The sequence below is a fragment of the Coffea eugenioides genome, chromosome 9 (assembly GCF_003713205.1).
Source record: "Coffea eugenioides isolate CCC68of chromosome 9, Ceug_1.0, whole genome shotgun sequence".
NCBI lineage: Eukaryota > Viridiplantae > Streptophyta > Magnoliopsida > Gentianales > Rubiaceae > Coffea > Coffea eugenioides.
In genome coordinates this window covers 38,314,570-38,327,978 of record NC_040043.1, presented here as the reverse complement: position 1 = coordinate 38,327,978, position 13,409 = coordinate 38,314,570, and the positions used below count along the sequence as shown (strand labels likewise).

Here is a 13,409-nt window from a genome sequence, read left to right as displayed (position 1 = left end):
ATCTCGTAACCTGAATCTCTGATACCAATTTGTTAGGATTCAAGCGTGGAACAAACAACTATTAAGATTTCAAGTATACAACAACTTAATGACAAACAAACCATAAACATGAAAGATAAACGACACACAATATTTAATGTAGTTCGACTCTACCATTGAGTCTACATTCATGGAAAGAAATCCGTTCTTTATTATGAGAGGAAAATTCTATACAATAATACAATTTAAACCCAAATCCAACCCTTGTATATCATCTCTTATCTCTCAAGAATCCTCTCTCACCACTCATGTATAAGTCTACATGTTGCCTTTTGTGTGCGTCTTTGTAGTATGCTAACCCACATATTTATAGAGAATATTATTTGGTCAAAATACCAAATAACAATAGGAAACCAATTTTAATTCTTAAACTTATACAAAATAGGAAATAATTTCTAATTCTAAACAAATTATAAAATTTCTTGATTACTACTTTAAGTAACTAAAACTAATTAGGAAACTAGTTACTTCCACACAAAACAAGAAATCTATTTAAAAGAAATTAAACCAATTTTCTAACAGAAACGCCGCACTGCACAAATGATATGTTCTTGTAGTGATTCTTTGTCTTGGATAAGAGACCTCTTAGTTCTTTGTTCTTTCTTGTCAATCTTTTCTTTTTCTTATCTTCTTTTTAGTTGACATGGTTGCTCTCCCCCATTTGTATGATGGCAAAAGGAAGTTGGTTGGTGTATATCGTATGCATGAGGGCTTTAGAGACTGGAACTATGATATTGATCCTGAAGATGTTGGTGTAATTGCATTTTGTCATCCTTCTCGACTTAATCCAGTGGACACCAATACAGTCAAAAGAAAAGAGGATGATGCTGATGATTTTTGTTTACTTGAAGGTGTTAAGCCATTCCACAAAAGTACACCACTGGTTACAGAAAATACTGCCTCTTCTTTATCAATTCTGTCTACTCCTCACCCTTTCAACATGAGATCTGGTCGGATATGGTGTTCAGAAGATATACCTCTTGTCTCAGATTAGTACAGGATGAAGTGGTAAGTTTCGATATAGAAAGATAGTTAGAAGTTTTTGGTTTATTTGCATGATTGTCTAAATATGCTAATATAAATTTCTGGTAACTTATGTTTATAGTCGTGATTGTGATGACTCTGTCAGAGGTTGTGAAAAAAGTCTAAGAAGATTACGGAAGCATGCTGTGTTGAACATGTTGCGTCTAAGACCCCATTAAGGCTCGGAAAAAAAAGAACTTGTTTAGGTCTCTTGCAGGTACAAAGGGTTTCCCTAGTACAAAAGTTGACTGGGTTGAAGCAGGTCTTCAACTCTGCGAACAAGGGAGCACCATGCTGAATTTGCTGCTTCAAAGACATAATTTGGAACACATTCACGTTAATCATAATTTCAGACTGAATATTGCGGTTACTATCACTAAAATAGAGCTTAAGTTTGAAAAGCAAAATGCTGTTCACATTTGCTGTCGTATACTACAGTTGATGAACCTTGTACTTGATGCCCATGTTAAATTTAGGTTGGAAAATGTGAATGCATTCCAGTTCACAGATGCTTTGCAATCTATATTTTCACATGTTAGGCAGTCGACAGGTATGAGGAGATACAGTTCTAAAGTTTCACAGCGGATTAGGATGTGCAATGATTTGAAGCACTTGAATTATCAGCGCTTTAAGCACTTGATACCCATGAAAAGTCCTGGAATTGGTTTCTGGGCTCCTATGTGGAGGGTGTGGTTGTTTTTCATTTGTGGAATGATACCTCATCTTGAACATTGGTTGGGAAAACAATTTGAGTAAGACCATTCTGAAAAAGTTGCAACAGTTGTATGCAGAAGTTATGGCTATACCATCTGAAAACTATAAGGAAATTTTGGAAAATGATGGGCAGATTTGGTTTCTTGATATTGATCTCACTAACGTGGATTCCATCTTTATTCTTAATGTCAAAGATGGTCGGCTACTTCTCAAGATATGCATTTAATATAACAATTTTTGGAATTCTATACATTTTAAGATACTAGGGCAAGACATCTAACAATGCCTTTTGCAGGTTGGTGTCAGTGGTATATTGGAAGGGCGCGAGCATCTTGGTCAGCTGTTGGTTAGTTTGTTTCAGTCCCGTATTATAGAAGAACCAGGGCAAATCTTTGTGACTGTCAGAAGAGTATTTGATTGCTTGCCTGTTCAATTTGTTGAATTCCCTCTTATATTCATTGGACCAAGTGAGTTGCAGATTCCATTTCGAGCCATCTTAAAGCTTGATGTATAAAGCGACATCTGAGATGGTTATGTGCAACATCTATGGTGATTGGGTGCAAGGAAAATCTTACTTGCATGCTTTCAAAAGGATTACTCTCATTTTGTGTGCTCTTCATCTGAACAATGACTTGGTGAAACGACTATTGATGCCAGGGATGATATCTGTTGCTACGCACCATACCTGGCCTTTATTTACGAAGGATCAATGGAGAAATGTCGGTGACTTTTTACCTTCCCCTACAAATTGGTCTATGTTGTTAGATTCTTCAGTTTTTCAGCAATATTAATCTTAGCTAACTTGCCTCTTGATGTAGGTCGAGATTGATTTGATACGTCTTATACTATGTTATAATGCAAAGAAGAACAATGTAGACTATTACGTGCTAATGGAAAATCATATGTTGGATATAATATTTGGCTCTGAAATAGAGATGCAACTGAATCCGAGTCCAAGTCAGAGTCCGATAGGGATATCATACATGTACGCATTTTGCAATACTTCAACCTAAAAGAGTTCAATTTTTTGGAGAGATTCTTTGACCCAATCCTACTATTGTGTCAGTTTACGTGCTTCATATATTTTTTTCAGTAATAGCAACTATCTTCACACTACTCATCATCACATAAATCTTCCCTCGCATTCATCTGATCCTCAAGATTTTAGCTGCAAGTCGATTGCATACTTCATGGCGTAATTTGATGTTCCTGCTTTTATCTGTAATTGCAGGACTTGATGATAAAAGATGATATGCTATTTACTTCTCATCTTTCAGTAACGGCTAAGTCTCTTATACAGGCTTCTGAAGCCATACTGCCGTCTGATGCCATTACCATCCTCTATTGGATCCTTGATGATCTTTCTTCTTTACCTGATGCTCTAGGCATAAAAGAACAGGCCATCCCTGTTCTCTCTAACCTTCTTGGACAGGAAAGTAGGGCTGAGGAGCTCAAGTGCCTTATTACTCAGCTCCGGCCCTTCTTCTCCTTGATCTCCAAGGCTAAAACACTAAAAATTATGCGAGTTATTACAGATGCAGTGGTTAAAATACCGGGAACATCTGATCTTCAGATTGCTCTTTGCAAGAAAGTAGTACAGTGGACTCGCGATGAGAAGCGAACTTTCCTTCGTCACCGTATAAAAGTAAGACTTGCCGAATTCTTGGTAGAGAAAAGGATTATTTTGAAGCATTCTTTTTGCTTTCTTGGTTGAGCAAGAAGGTGGGTAGAATAGATGATAAATCACTTCTTGTGGTGATTGACTTGCTGAAGAGCAAGTTGCATTTTGCTCTGCATGATCTTCAAAAAGCTAAAGCTTCCCTCACAGCTACTAGGACTGTAGCATATGCTATTTCTGTGCCTCCAGCTCAGGAAGGCTCAATAGATTTGCAGAGTGTGGTCCTCCATATAAAAGAGAAGAATTCTAAGATAGCTTATGGCTACTTCCATGAAGCCTTTGAAACTTTCAACACCCTGGGAGATTCGTTGGCTATTTGTAACTTGAAGTATATACTGCTGTGCAAAATTTTGGCAGACCTGGCGAATGATGTGAACATAATGATATTGTCACCAAAAGTTGGCTTGCAGTATCAAGGGCCTGAACTGGATGCAATGAGAGTTGTTGCTGATGCTTATTATAAACAGTCTCTTAAGCTTTTTGAGGTTTCTCTTCAGAAATTTAGGCCTCAGCTAGAGGAGGACCCTTGCATTTGTAGGCATCTGTCATCACTTTTTGACACTTTGCTGGAGCTAAACCTTTGTAGATTAATTGTGCCTTTCTCAAGGGTCGAGATTGGTCATATTGCTGATCTAATTGAGTTACCTGCCAGCCATGTGGAGAAGAAAGTGTGTGTAGATGAGCCAATCCTCCACGAAGATGGGTCAGCCCTGCCAATCTTGTTCGGCTCTCACCTCGAGTTCTTCTCCGAGCCGAACTGAATAGCTTAAGGGGGAGTCCATCCAAGGGTTGCCTCGAGGGAGGGCTAGTGTACAGGGAGAAACTCTCTAGGGACACGTGTCAGGCCGATGAGCTCTGTTCGGATTCCACATCTACTCTGAATAGAGCAGGTCTGGCTGTCCTGATTAGGAACAACTAAATCTTCGGGATAAAATTCGGAGTCAGAGATCGAAAAGAACTCTGACTCTGGTAACTTAGTAGAACTCATATTCATCGATGGGATAACTACTAGGAGTGGAAGAATAACTCTGGACTTCTGCATGACTATCCAAGGGAAGCTCTATAAATAGTGGACAGATAGACCAAAGAAAGGTATGCAGCAAAATACACTACACTTATTCTCTTTATTCATCTACTCCCAGCTGACTTGAGCGTCAGAGTCACAACGAAGAGTTAGTCCCGCTGTTTAGCTCATTGCAGGTCAGCTCAGTTGATTCTGTTCGATGCTCAGTTCAGATCGCGCCCTCGGCAGATTCTACAATTGGCGCCGTCTGTGAAAAACTCTTCGATCTTTGGTAAAAACATGCCGAGGACTTGATCTAAGAAGAAAGCTGAAACTTTAGGAGTGGATGATTTGAATAACTAAGGGTGAGGAGGCAACTAAGATCTCTGGAACACCTCACGATCAATTGGTGCAAGTGGTGGCTGAAAACCTACCAACCTTTGAAACTATAGTAAAGCACTTAAAGGGTAGAGATCAAAGCTGTCACAAACAAGATCATGAAACTCAGGGGAGGGAAAAGGAGAGATCGTCAGATTCGGGATTGAGAGATCTTCACTCTCGAAAGAAGAGAAAACGAAAGAAATCTTCTCATGACCGAACAAAGGTTCCTGAATCTTCCCATTGGAACTCACACTTCAGACCCTTTCGAGGGATTACCAGGAGGGAGTACTACCCCTTGCATGAAGAATGCCCTGTTCAAGAAGAATTGGATGGGCTGCTGAATTCGGAGGAGGACAAGTACTCTTCCTCTCCTTTCATACTAGATATCGAAAACTATTCTTTGCCAGCCAAGTTTAAGTACCGAGCATGAAACCCTACGACGCGACCACAGATCCAGAGGACCATTTGTTCGCCTTCCTAATGCACATGCGTTTGCAAACAACTGCTGACGTAATTCGGTGTAAAACCTTCTCTATGTTCTTCGAGGCAAGAGCACGCCTATGGTTTCAGGGACTGCCCCCTAGGTCAATTCGGTCTTTTAGGCAGTTAGTTCGGTTGTTTACTGCTCAGTTCATTTCATCACGGACTTTTTCTAAGAATATTGCTCATCCGATAGCAGTTCGGCAACGTCCTGAAGAATCGTTGCGAGAGTACATGATACGATTCAACAATGAGTCTCTCCAAGTGCGAGATCAGGACGATAAAGTGGCCATAGTAGCTTTTATCAACGGGTTACGACTACAAAAGCTGTACACAAAATTTGTGGAGAAACCTCCCAAGTCTGTTCAAGAAATGTTGGACAGGGCACGCGAGAGAGCCAATGCTGAGGAGGCCAATCCCCTTGAAAAATGAACAGGATAAGCAGAGAACGTCAACAAGACAATTCTGCGTAGATTGAAGACGCGGAAAAATGATGCTTGGACAGGGTGGTTGGATGAACTACCCAGTATATCATGGACGTATCGAACAACACCCGAAACTGCTACCCAAGAAACTCTATTTGCCTTCACTTATGGGGTAGAGGCAGTGATCCTTGCAAAGATTGGGTTACCCTCAGACAGGGCATAAAATTTTATAGTTCGAAATAATGAGAAGGAATTGAGATTCAACCTGGACGAGTTTGGACGGAGGAGGGAAGAAGCAGTTGTTCGGATGGCCAGGTACAAAGGGCAAATAGCTCAGTATTATAATGCTAAAGTTAAACATTTTTATTCCAAACCAGAAGATTTTTCGCTGATCGGCGCAAGAAACTATTCTATTCGATTTTAGTTCGATGTTTATTTTCACAATTACTTTATTAGGTCTGTTTAGTTCTTTTTACGTCTGTTCAAATTAGGTCTGTTCATTTTCTTTGGAACGAACAGAGCTAGTGTCGCTAGTCAAAATGATGAAATAAAAACTAAGTATTAAGAGAAGTTAAGATTTTATTTCCACAAAAGATGATTTACAAAAGATGAAGGAATACATTAAAATCCTAACAACTTAGTTCTGCTGCTCCTAACTACCTGTAATTATCACCGACTCGACTCTCCCCTGAAGCTTCCTTTTCTTCTTTTGGGGTGGTGATGGGAAAGAAGCGGTTGGCGACCAGATCGGCCAACTTGTATCCCTTGGAATATCCATCTACCAAGCGGTCAATCTGTTCGGCCGCCTTAGGATTATAATTTGAAAAATTTTCAATATCAAACTAGGAAGATCCAAGGCCTGAACTTCTATCAAGGCGGAGGAGTAGCCGTGTTGGAGGATGGGAGTATTCAGGATAGCCAGGTCAGCCATAAAATCATCAGATTTCAAGAAGTTCTTCACTCCCAACTTTTGGCCTTCATCCAAAGCAGTGGCCTGCTGACTCTCCAATTCGGCCGACCTCCTCTGTTCGGCCTCCAGTTGAGGGGACAGAACTATGTTCTTCTGCCTCTCCAGCTCAAGGTTCGTATGAGCTTGAGCCAGTTACTTCTTCAGAGCCTCAACCTCTTCAGAAGAAGAGTCCAATTCAGCTGATTCTGTTCGGCACTTATGAACACGTGTAGCTGAATTGACACGTGTCCCTGAACTAGGGCCAGATTCATGCAACCATTTGATGACTCTAACCTTCAAAGCGGGGCTAGTGAAAATGAGCCAATCCTCCATGGACATGTGTCAGCCCTGCCAATCCTGTTTGGCTCTCACCTCGAGTTCTTCTCCGAGCCGAACAGAACAGCTTAAGAGGGAGTCCATGCAAGGGTAGCCTCGAGGGAGAGCTAGTGTAGAGGGAGAAACTCTCTAGGGACACATGTCAAGCCAATGAGCTCTGTTTGATTCCACATCTACTCCGAACAGAGCAGGTCTGGCTGTCCTGATTGGGAACATCTAAATCTTCGGGATAAAATCTGGAGTCAAAGATCGAAAAGGACTCTGACTCTAGTAACCTAGTAGAACTCATAATCATCAATGGGATAACTACTAGGAGTGAAAGAATAACTCTGGACTTCTGCATGACTATATAGGGGAAGTTCTATAAATAGTGGACAAATAGACCAAAGAAAGGTATTCAGCAAAATACACTACACTTATTCTCTTTATTCATCTACTCCCAGATGACTTGAGCGTCGAAGTTACAACGGGGAGTTAGTCCTACTGTTCGACTCATTGCAGGTCAGCTCGGCTGATTCTGTTCGGCGCTCAGTTCGAACGCGCCCTCAGCAGATTCTACAGTATGCAAAATGATTTTGGACAAGAAACTTTCCGGAACTTTGGATGATGCTGGATGCATAATCAATCTTGATGATCGGAAGATGGATGAACTCTTTCCAGCAACAATGGAAGCCATGGGAAAAACTGTTGACAGTTTGTTCGTGAGAACTTTCGGAATATTGGAGTAAGATTCTGGTTTCTGGTCTCTAAACTTTGTTTTACTATGATATGGTTTTCCCAACATGACAATGTAATGGAATTTTGCCTTATCTTTCACAAGTTCTCTTCCTGTTGATTTCCTGTTGTCAGTGATTTTGTTCTGAGTTTAAGTGTGGCTTGGGTACTTGTGTGTTAAAATGAAAAGAAAAAGGAAATCAAAGCAAAGTCCAATATGTTTGATGTTGTAGTGTTTCATGACGCACTGCATCTATGAAGTCCATGAATATTTGTCTTGATCCTTCAAATTCTCCGACAAATTGCAGTATTAAATCTGCAAAAAAAGAAGAAAAGGAAATTGTTTAAATGTGGAATGTGCTCAGAGGTCCTTTTTCATCTATTATTACTGGTGTTTGTAAGAATAATTTGCCGGAGGAATATGTTGTTAATCTGTTGGTCAAAATTTCCCAATGAAGAATCTTTTTCACTAGAACTTTTGCTTGTTTTGTGTCCATTGTTTACTGTTATACATTCTTGTTATTTTGTTGCCGACGTGTATTTCTCGTCTTGTGAATTTGTACCAATAATCTCTAACTTTTCTTATTCAAGAAATGCATTTTGCTTGTGCTTTTTTCGCAACTTTTTTGATCTTAGCCTCAAGTTTGTCATGTTTGCATACCGTTCTCTTCAATTGAAAGCTCTACTATTGTGTGCCAATTGAAATGCATTGGTTTTGGATGTTTTAAGAAATGTTATTCTCCTATTGACTTGAGATTTATAGGTATCTAAATTTTGAATCAGTTATTACTATGGACTTATGGTATTTGTTCAATTTCCTGGAGTTGAAGTTTCATGTACTCATAAATTTTTTTTCCTCCAAATTTAGTGTGGATGGCTATAATGGGCTGGTACCTGATAGTACTACAATGCAGTTAAAAGTTTCATTACTCTTAAATTTTTTTCCTTCAAATTTAGTGACCTCTTCGTTTAATGGTTCAAAACTTTAACCCCTGCCATTGTTGAAGTAATAATGCATTTCGATGTACTTGGTCTGGTATTTAATTGCATGTAACTGAGGAGGCTTTGTGATTTACTAGAATCAGCTAAATGAAGGGCTTCAATGAACTCCCCTTTTATTTATTCTCCGTCTTCTGGAGTTCTGAATTGTGGTACTATTCTTTTCATTGTTTGGAAATTGTCCTCTATCAGTCCTTCAGGAAGTTGTTGTTTTGGAAGGTTTAATTAGGGTGATGAGTTGTGAAATATTTGGAAGACAAAACTTTCTTTCTTGAACCAAAAAAACCATATAAATTCAAATATGGAATTATGAGCTTCATATGTTAATTGGCACTTTATCTATAATGACCAGTGTTTTAAAAGATGCGTTGGCGAGGCATTGTGCGTTTGCCTAAATGGTGCGAAAGCCTCCAGACTTGCGGTGTAAGCCTCACAAATTCTTATTTTTTTAATATTTAAAAATATGTAGAAATAAAAAAATATTATGATATTCAAAAAAATAATTTTTAGCAATTCAAATAAGTACAAAAAAAATAAAATAAAACATATACAAATATCGTTGTAATATATAGTAGTATTAATATAGATGATTTTCATGTATTTGCGGGGAATTCAAAATTTTAGATAGGTTAAGAACAAATTAACAGTTACATGCTAATTATATATATATATATATGAGTAAATTGCAAAAAAACCACTCAACTATTTAAAATTGCATCACTCGGCCGCCAACCCTTTTTTTCTTGGCCTCATCAAACTCGTAAAAATGCACCATTCTTTGTCATGCCGTCGAATTCTAGTCCTACAATAGTAGGAAGTACATCCATGCACTGGTTAGATGCTCAATGGCAAAAATGTCTCGCAATGTTTGATGTGAACTGAAGAAAAATAAAGTAATTTCTCAGTTTCCAAACTTTACTAATTCTCTTAGAATGTAATCTTTAACAATGTTAGGAATTTTGGCCATTATTTGGACAGCATGTATAAAGTTTGGAAATTGAAAATTTCCTTTGTCTTTTTTCAATACATGCCAAAGGTTATGAGATAGTTTTGCCATTGAAAAACTAAGCGCACTGCTTGTGACTAGCATGGCACCAGAATTCAATCAAATGACCAAAAAAGTACACTTTTACGAGTTTAATGCCCTTTTAGCTAAAAAAGAAAAAAGATTTGGTGATCAAATAGTGCGATATTAAATAATTGAGTGACTTTTTTTGCCATTTGTTCGAGAAGAAATTAAGTGTGGTGGCAAAATTTGGGTAGCCAATAATAAGGGTTTTAATTACAAATAAAAAACTATTTAACACCTATCCTAAAACAAGCCACTGTCTCTTTCTCAATTTCATCTTCTTTCGAACTACAGTCACCTCTATGTTTTTTTCTATAGTGTTTCTCCCTTCATTATCGACTTTCTTTCTCATTGTTCTCACTTTGCGCCATCTTTAATTTCTCATCAAAAAGTTACCAATCCTAGTGGAGTACAAACAATTTACAACCCCTTTTCTGTTCTTTTATCTTCTTCTAAATTTTTCATTATGTTCTCTGATCATCTTGTAGAAAGTTTAGTTTCTTACAAACTAGTTTTACAAAGATGAATTGGCAAGGCATTTTGGTTTCGCCTAGGTGGGGCGAAATCCCTGAGATATGGGCGTAAGCCTCACAAATTTTTATTTTTTTAATATTTAAGAATATGTAGAAATAAAAAATTATGAAATTTATGAAAATAATAAATGAAAATTTCAAATACGTACAAAAAAGTAAATAAATCATAGAAACAATATAATGCTTTTTTAATGTAGGGTAGTAGTAATATAGATGATATTTGAAATTTCATGTATTTTGAGAGAATTCAGAATTTTAGATTAGTCAAAGTTGAACAAATTAACAGTTACCTCCTCATTATAAAAGAAATTAAGTGTAGTTGCAAATTTTGGGATTTAGCCAATACTGAGAGTCTTTACAGATAACAAACTATTTAAGACTTATCATAGAATCAGTCACCTTTTCTCTTTCAACTTCAAAGGGGTGAGAAGAAAATGTACTGAAAAAAATGGTGGGACTTGACTAATACCAAAGGCAAAGAGGGCTTAGGATTTTGAGATATAAAGTGCTTTAATAAAGCCCTACTTGCCAAACAAGTGTGGAGACTACTAACAAAACCTGAATTGCTGGTCAGTAAGGTTATGAGAGGAAAATATTTCCCAAACTCCTCTATCTTGCAGGCCAAAGTAAACTCAGGCTCTTCTTGGATTTGGCAGAGCATTCATTCATAGTGTAATTCCTTTGCTAGAACATGGCCTAGACAAATAGGGAATGCACAAGCTTACGCGATTGCAGGAATAAAAATAGGTCAGCCCGTTCACAACCTGCGTAAATGCATCGTAATGTTTCATGGGCATATCAAGAAACTTGACAAACTGTTCTACTAGAACTTTCCATTCCCCGTCCAGACATTTCAGGCTGGCGTAATGGAAGCAGACTCGGTGCCCATCGTCTGCCCTTCTGTATTTATAAACAAGTAGGCCACCAAGGCTAGGGTTGCGAGCGTTGTAATCTCTAATGAAGCTAGAATCACGAATAATTGAACGCCAACTCTTGGAAACAAACTTGCATTGGAATACATTCTTGATTGGAATCCTTGTGAGCACTTCTGATACCACATCATCGGGGATTACTTCTTCAATACTCGTATGGGAACTACACTTCATAAGCAGCCATGATCCATTCTTCTTATCCTTCTCCTTGTCTGATATGAAGAGCAACTATAACTGCCAGCTCGGATGCTAGCACGGATCCTATGGCAGAGACGTCTTTAGGAAAGACACGCGCATGTGCAGAGTTAGTTAGTTTGTTAGATTTCAGTTAGAATAAACGGCTACGATGCCTAGTTAGTTACGGGTAAGCCAAATGTATAAAACACGAGAAGGTAGAGGCGGGAAAGGCAGTCTTATGCATTATCGTTGCTTCTCCCCAAATTGTATCTTGTTCTCCAAGTCGTACCTCTCATCTAAGATGACCATTGATCGCCGGTCAGTCTCATCCTCCTTGTAATCAATTTCCAGAATTGTTCCTTCGCCACCCCCTTCTTCTCTTGGTCCAGCTCGGACCGGGTGGAGGCAAGCTGGACCTGGGACTCCTCCAGCCCCTTCTCAGCCTTGCCCAACTTGGCCTTAAGGGAGTCTACCTCCTTAAGTGCCTTGGCGAGCTTCTGCTCGGCTTCCCGATTCGTCTTTTGCATCTTCTCCAAGTCGGGAGACAGCTCGGAGAAGCGGGTCACCAGGGCAGCACCGGCGGCGTTGGCCTGAAGAAATGAGAGTAAGAGTTAGCATACTACTAACCCCATTCAGAGAAGGAACAGGGACCCCAGGGGCCTAAAAGGGAGAGGGCTTACTTGGGCCTGGGCGGTGTAGTACATATCCTGGAGTTCGGACGGGCTGGCCAGCTCCATCCACTTTTTGTCGCGTGGAAGGACTGAGCCCGTGACCAGCTCACGAGCCACCTCGGGGAATTGGGCTCGGTCATTGATGGAGAGCTCCCAGGACGGGCAGAAGTGCCGGGGATCGTGTATCGTGGGGGCCTGCCCCGGCTTCGAGGGGGCCACGTGGCGGAAGTGCCACAAGCTCGGGGGGCGCTCTCCTAGGCGTGCTCCTCCGCGGAGCCTACCCCCAGGTGGACGGGCCCCCCCGACGTCAGCTGGAGAGAGCGCTGTGCCGAGCCCTGCGCAGGTTTCCTCCCGGGTTGGGAAGGCTCGTCCTCTCGCCCCCTCTTCTGCCCCGTTGCTTTCTTCTTGCCGGGGGCCTGCTTGGAGGGGGACTGAGCCTAAGAGGCCTCCTTCTGGGGGACCGAGCTGCCCCCAGGAGTCGCAGAGGCCTCAGGTGCTTTCTTCGCCGCCTCAGGCTGTGTAGTGGAGGCGACCTCCTCGGTCGGCCCGTCCAGTAGCCTGGAGAGCCTCTTCACTGCAGAGAACACCACCGGATTAGTGCTACCGGTCAGAAAAATAAAGGGGAAAAGGCAACAGATAACAAGGGAACATGTACAGTATTACAGGTATCTCGGTCGGCAGGGGAGAACGCCACCCCTCCGGGGGACCCGGAAAGCTTCCCCAACAGCCCGGCCGCGGAAATCTGCTCGGTGGGGAACTTGGCTGCGTACAGCTTCACCGCAGAGCCCAGCAGCTGGCCAAAAGCCTCAGGGTCCAGGTCCTCCGAACAGGGGTCGTCCCCGACCCCCCCAACCTTCCACGCATTGGGAGGAAATTGCGTGATTTTAACGAAAAAGAAGTCCCCCTTCCAGTTTTTTACGGAAGAGGGGACCCCGTATAGAAGGTCCTGGGTGCCCTTCCCGCCGCGATTGCTGGGGGACGGCGGCAGAAGTAGTACCACCCAGGGAGAGAGGCCTTGAGGGCGTAGGTAGCACAGAAGAGAGAGAGAGAATAGGGGATGGAGCAGATCTGGCAGTAGATCAAGAATCCGATGATGATCCTGATCGAATTAGGGTGGACCTAGGTGATCCTGAGCTCCCAGAAGCTCAGGATCTCGGCCAGGGTCGGAGGAATGGGGAGTCGGAGCCCCGCGACCAGTTGCTCTTTGTAAAAGGCTACAAAACCTGGGGGAGGTCGGTATGCTCGATCGGTGGGCCCGGCAACTCGCGGCTCGTAGGCCGGGGGAA

General features: G+C 41.1%; 1 pseudogene; it reads left to right on the top strand.

Moving 5' to 3' along the window:
• Positions 1 to 682: 682 nt before the first annotated feature.
• On the top strand, positions 683 to 7,756 carry LOC113782526 (annotated as a pseudogene).
• The last annotated feature ends 5,653 nt before the right edge of the window (positions 7,757 to 13,409 follow it).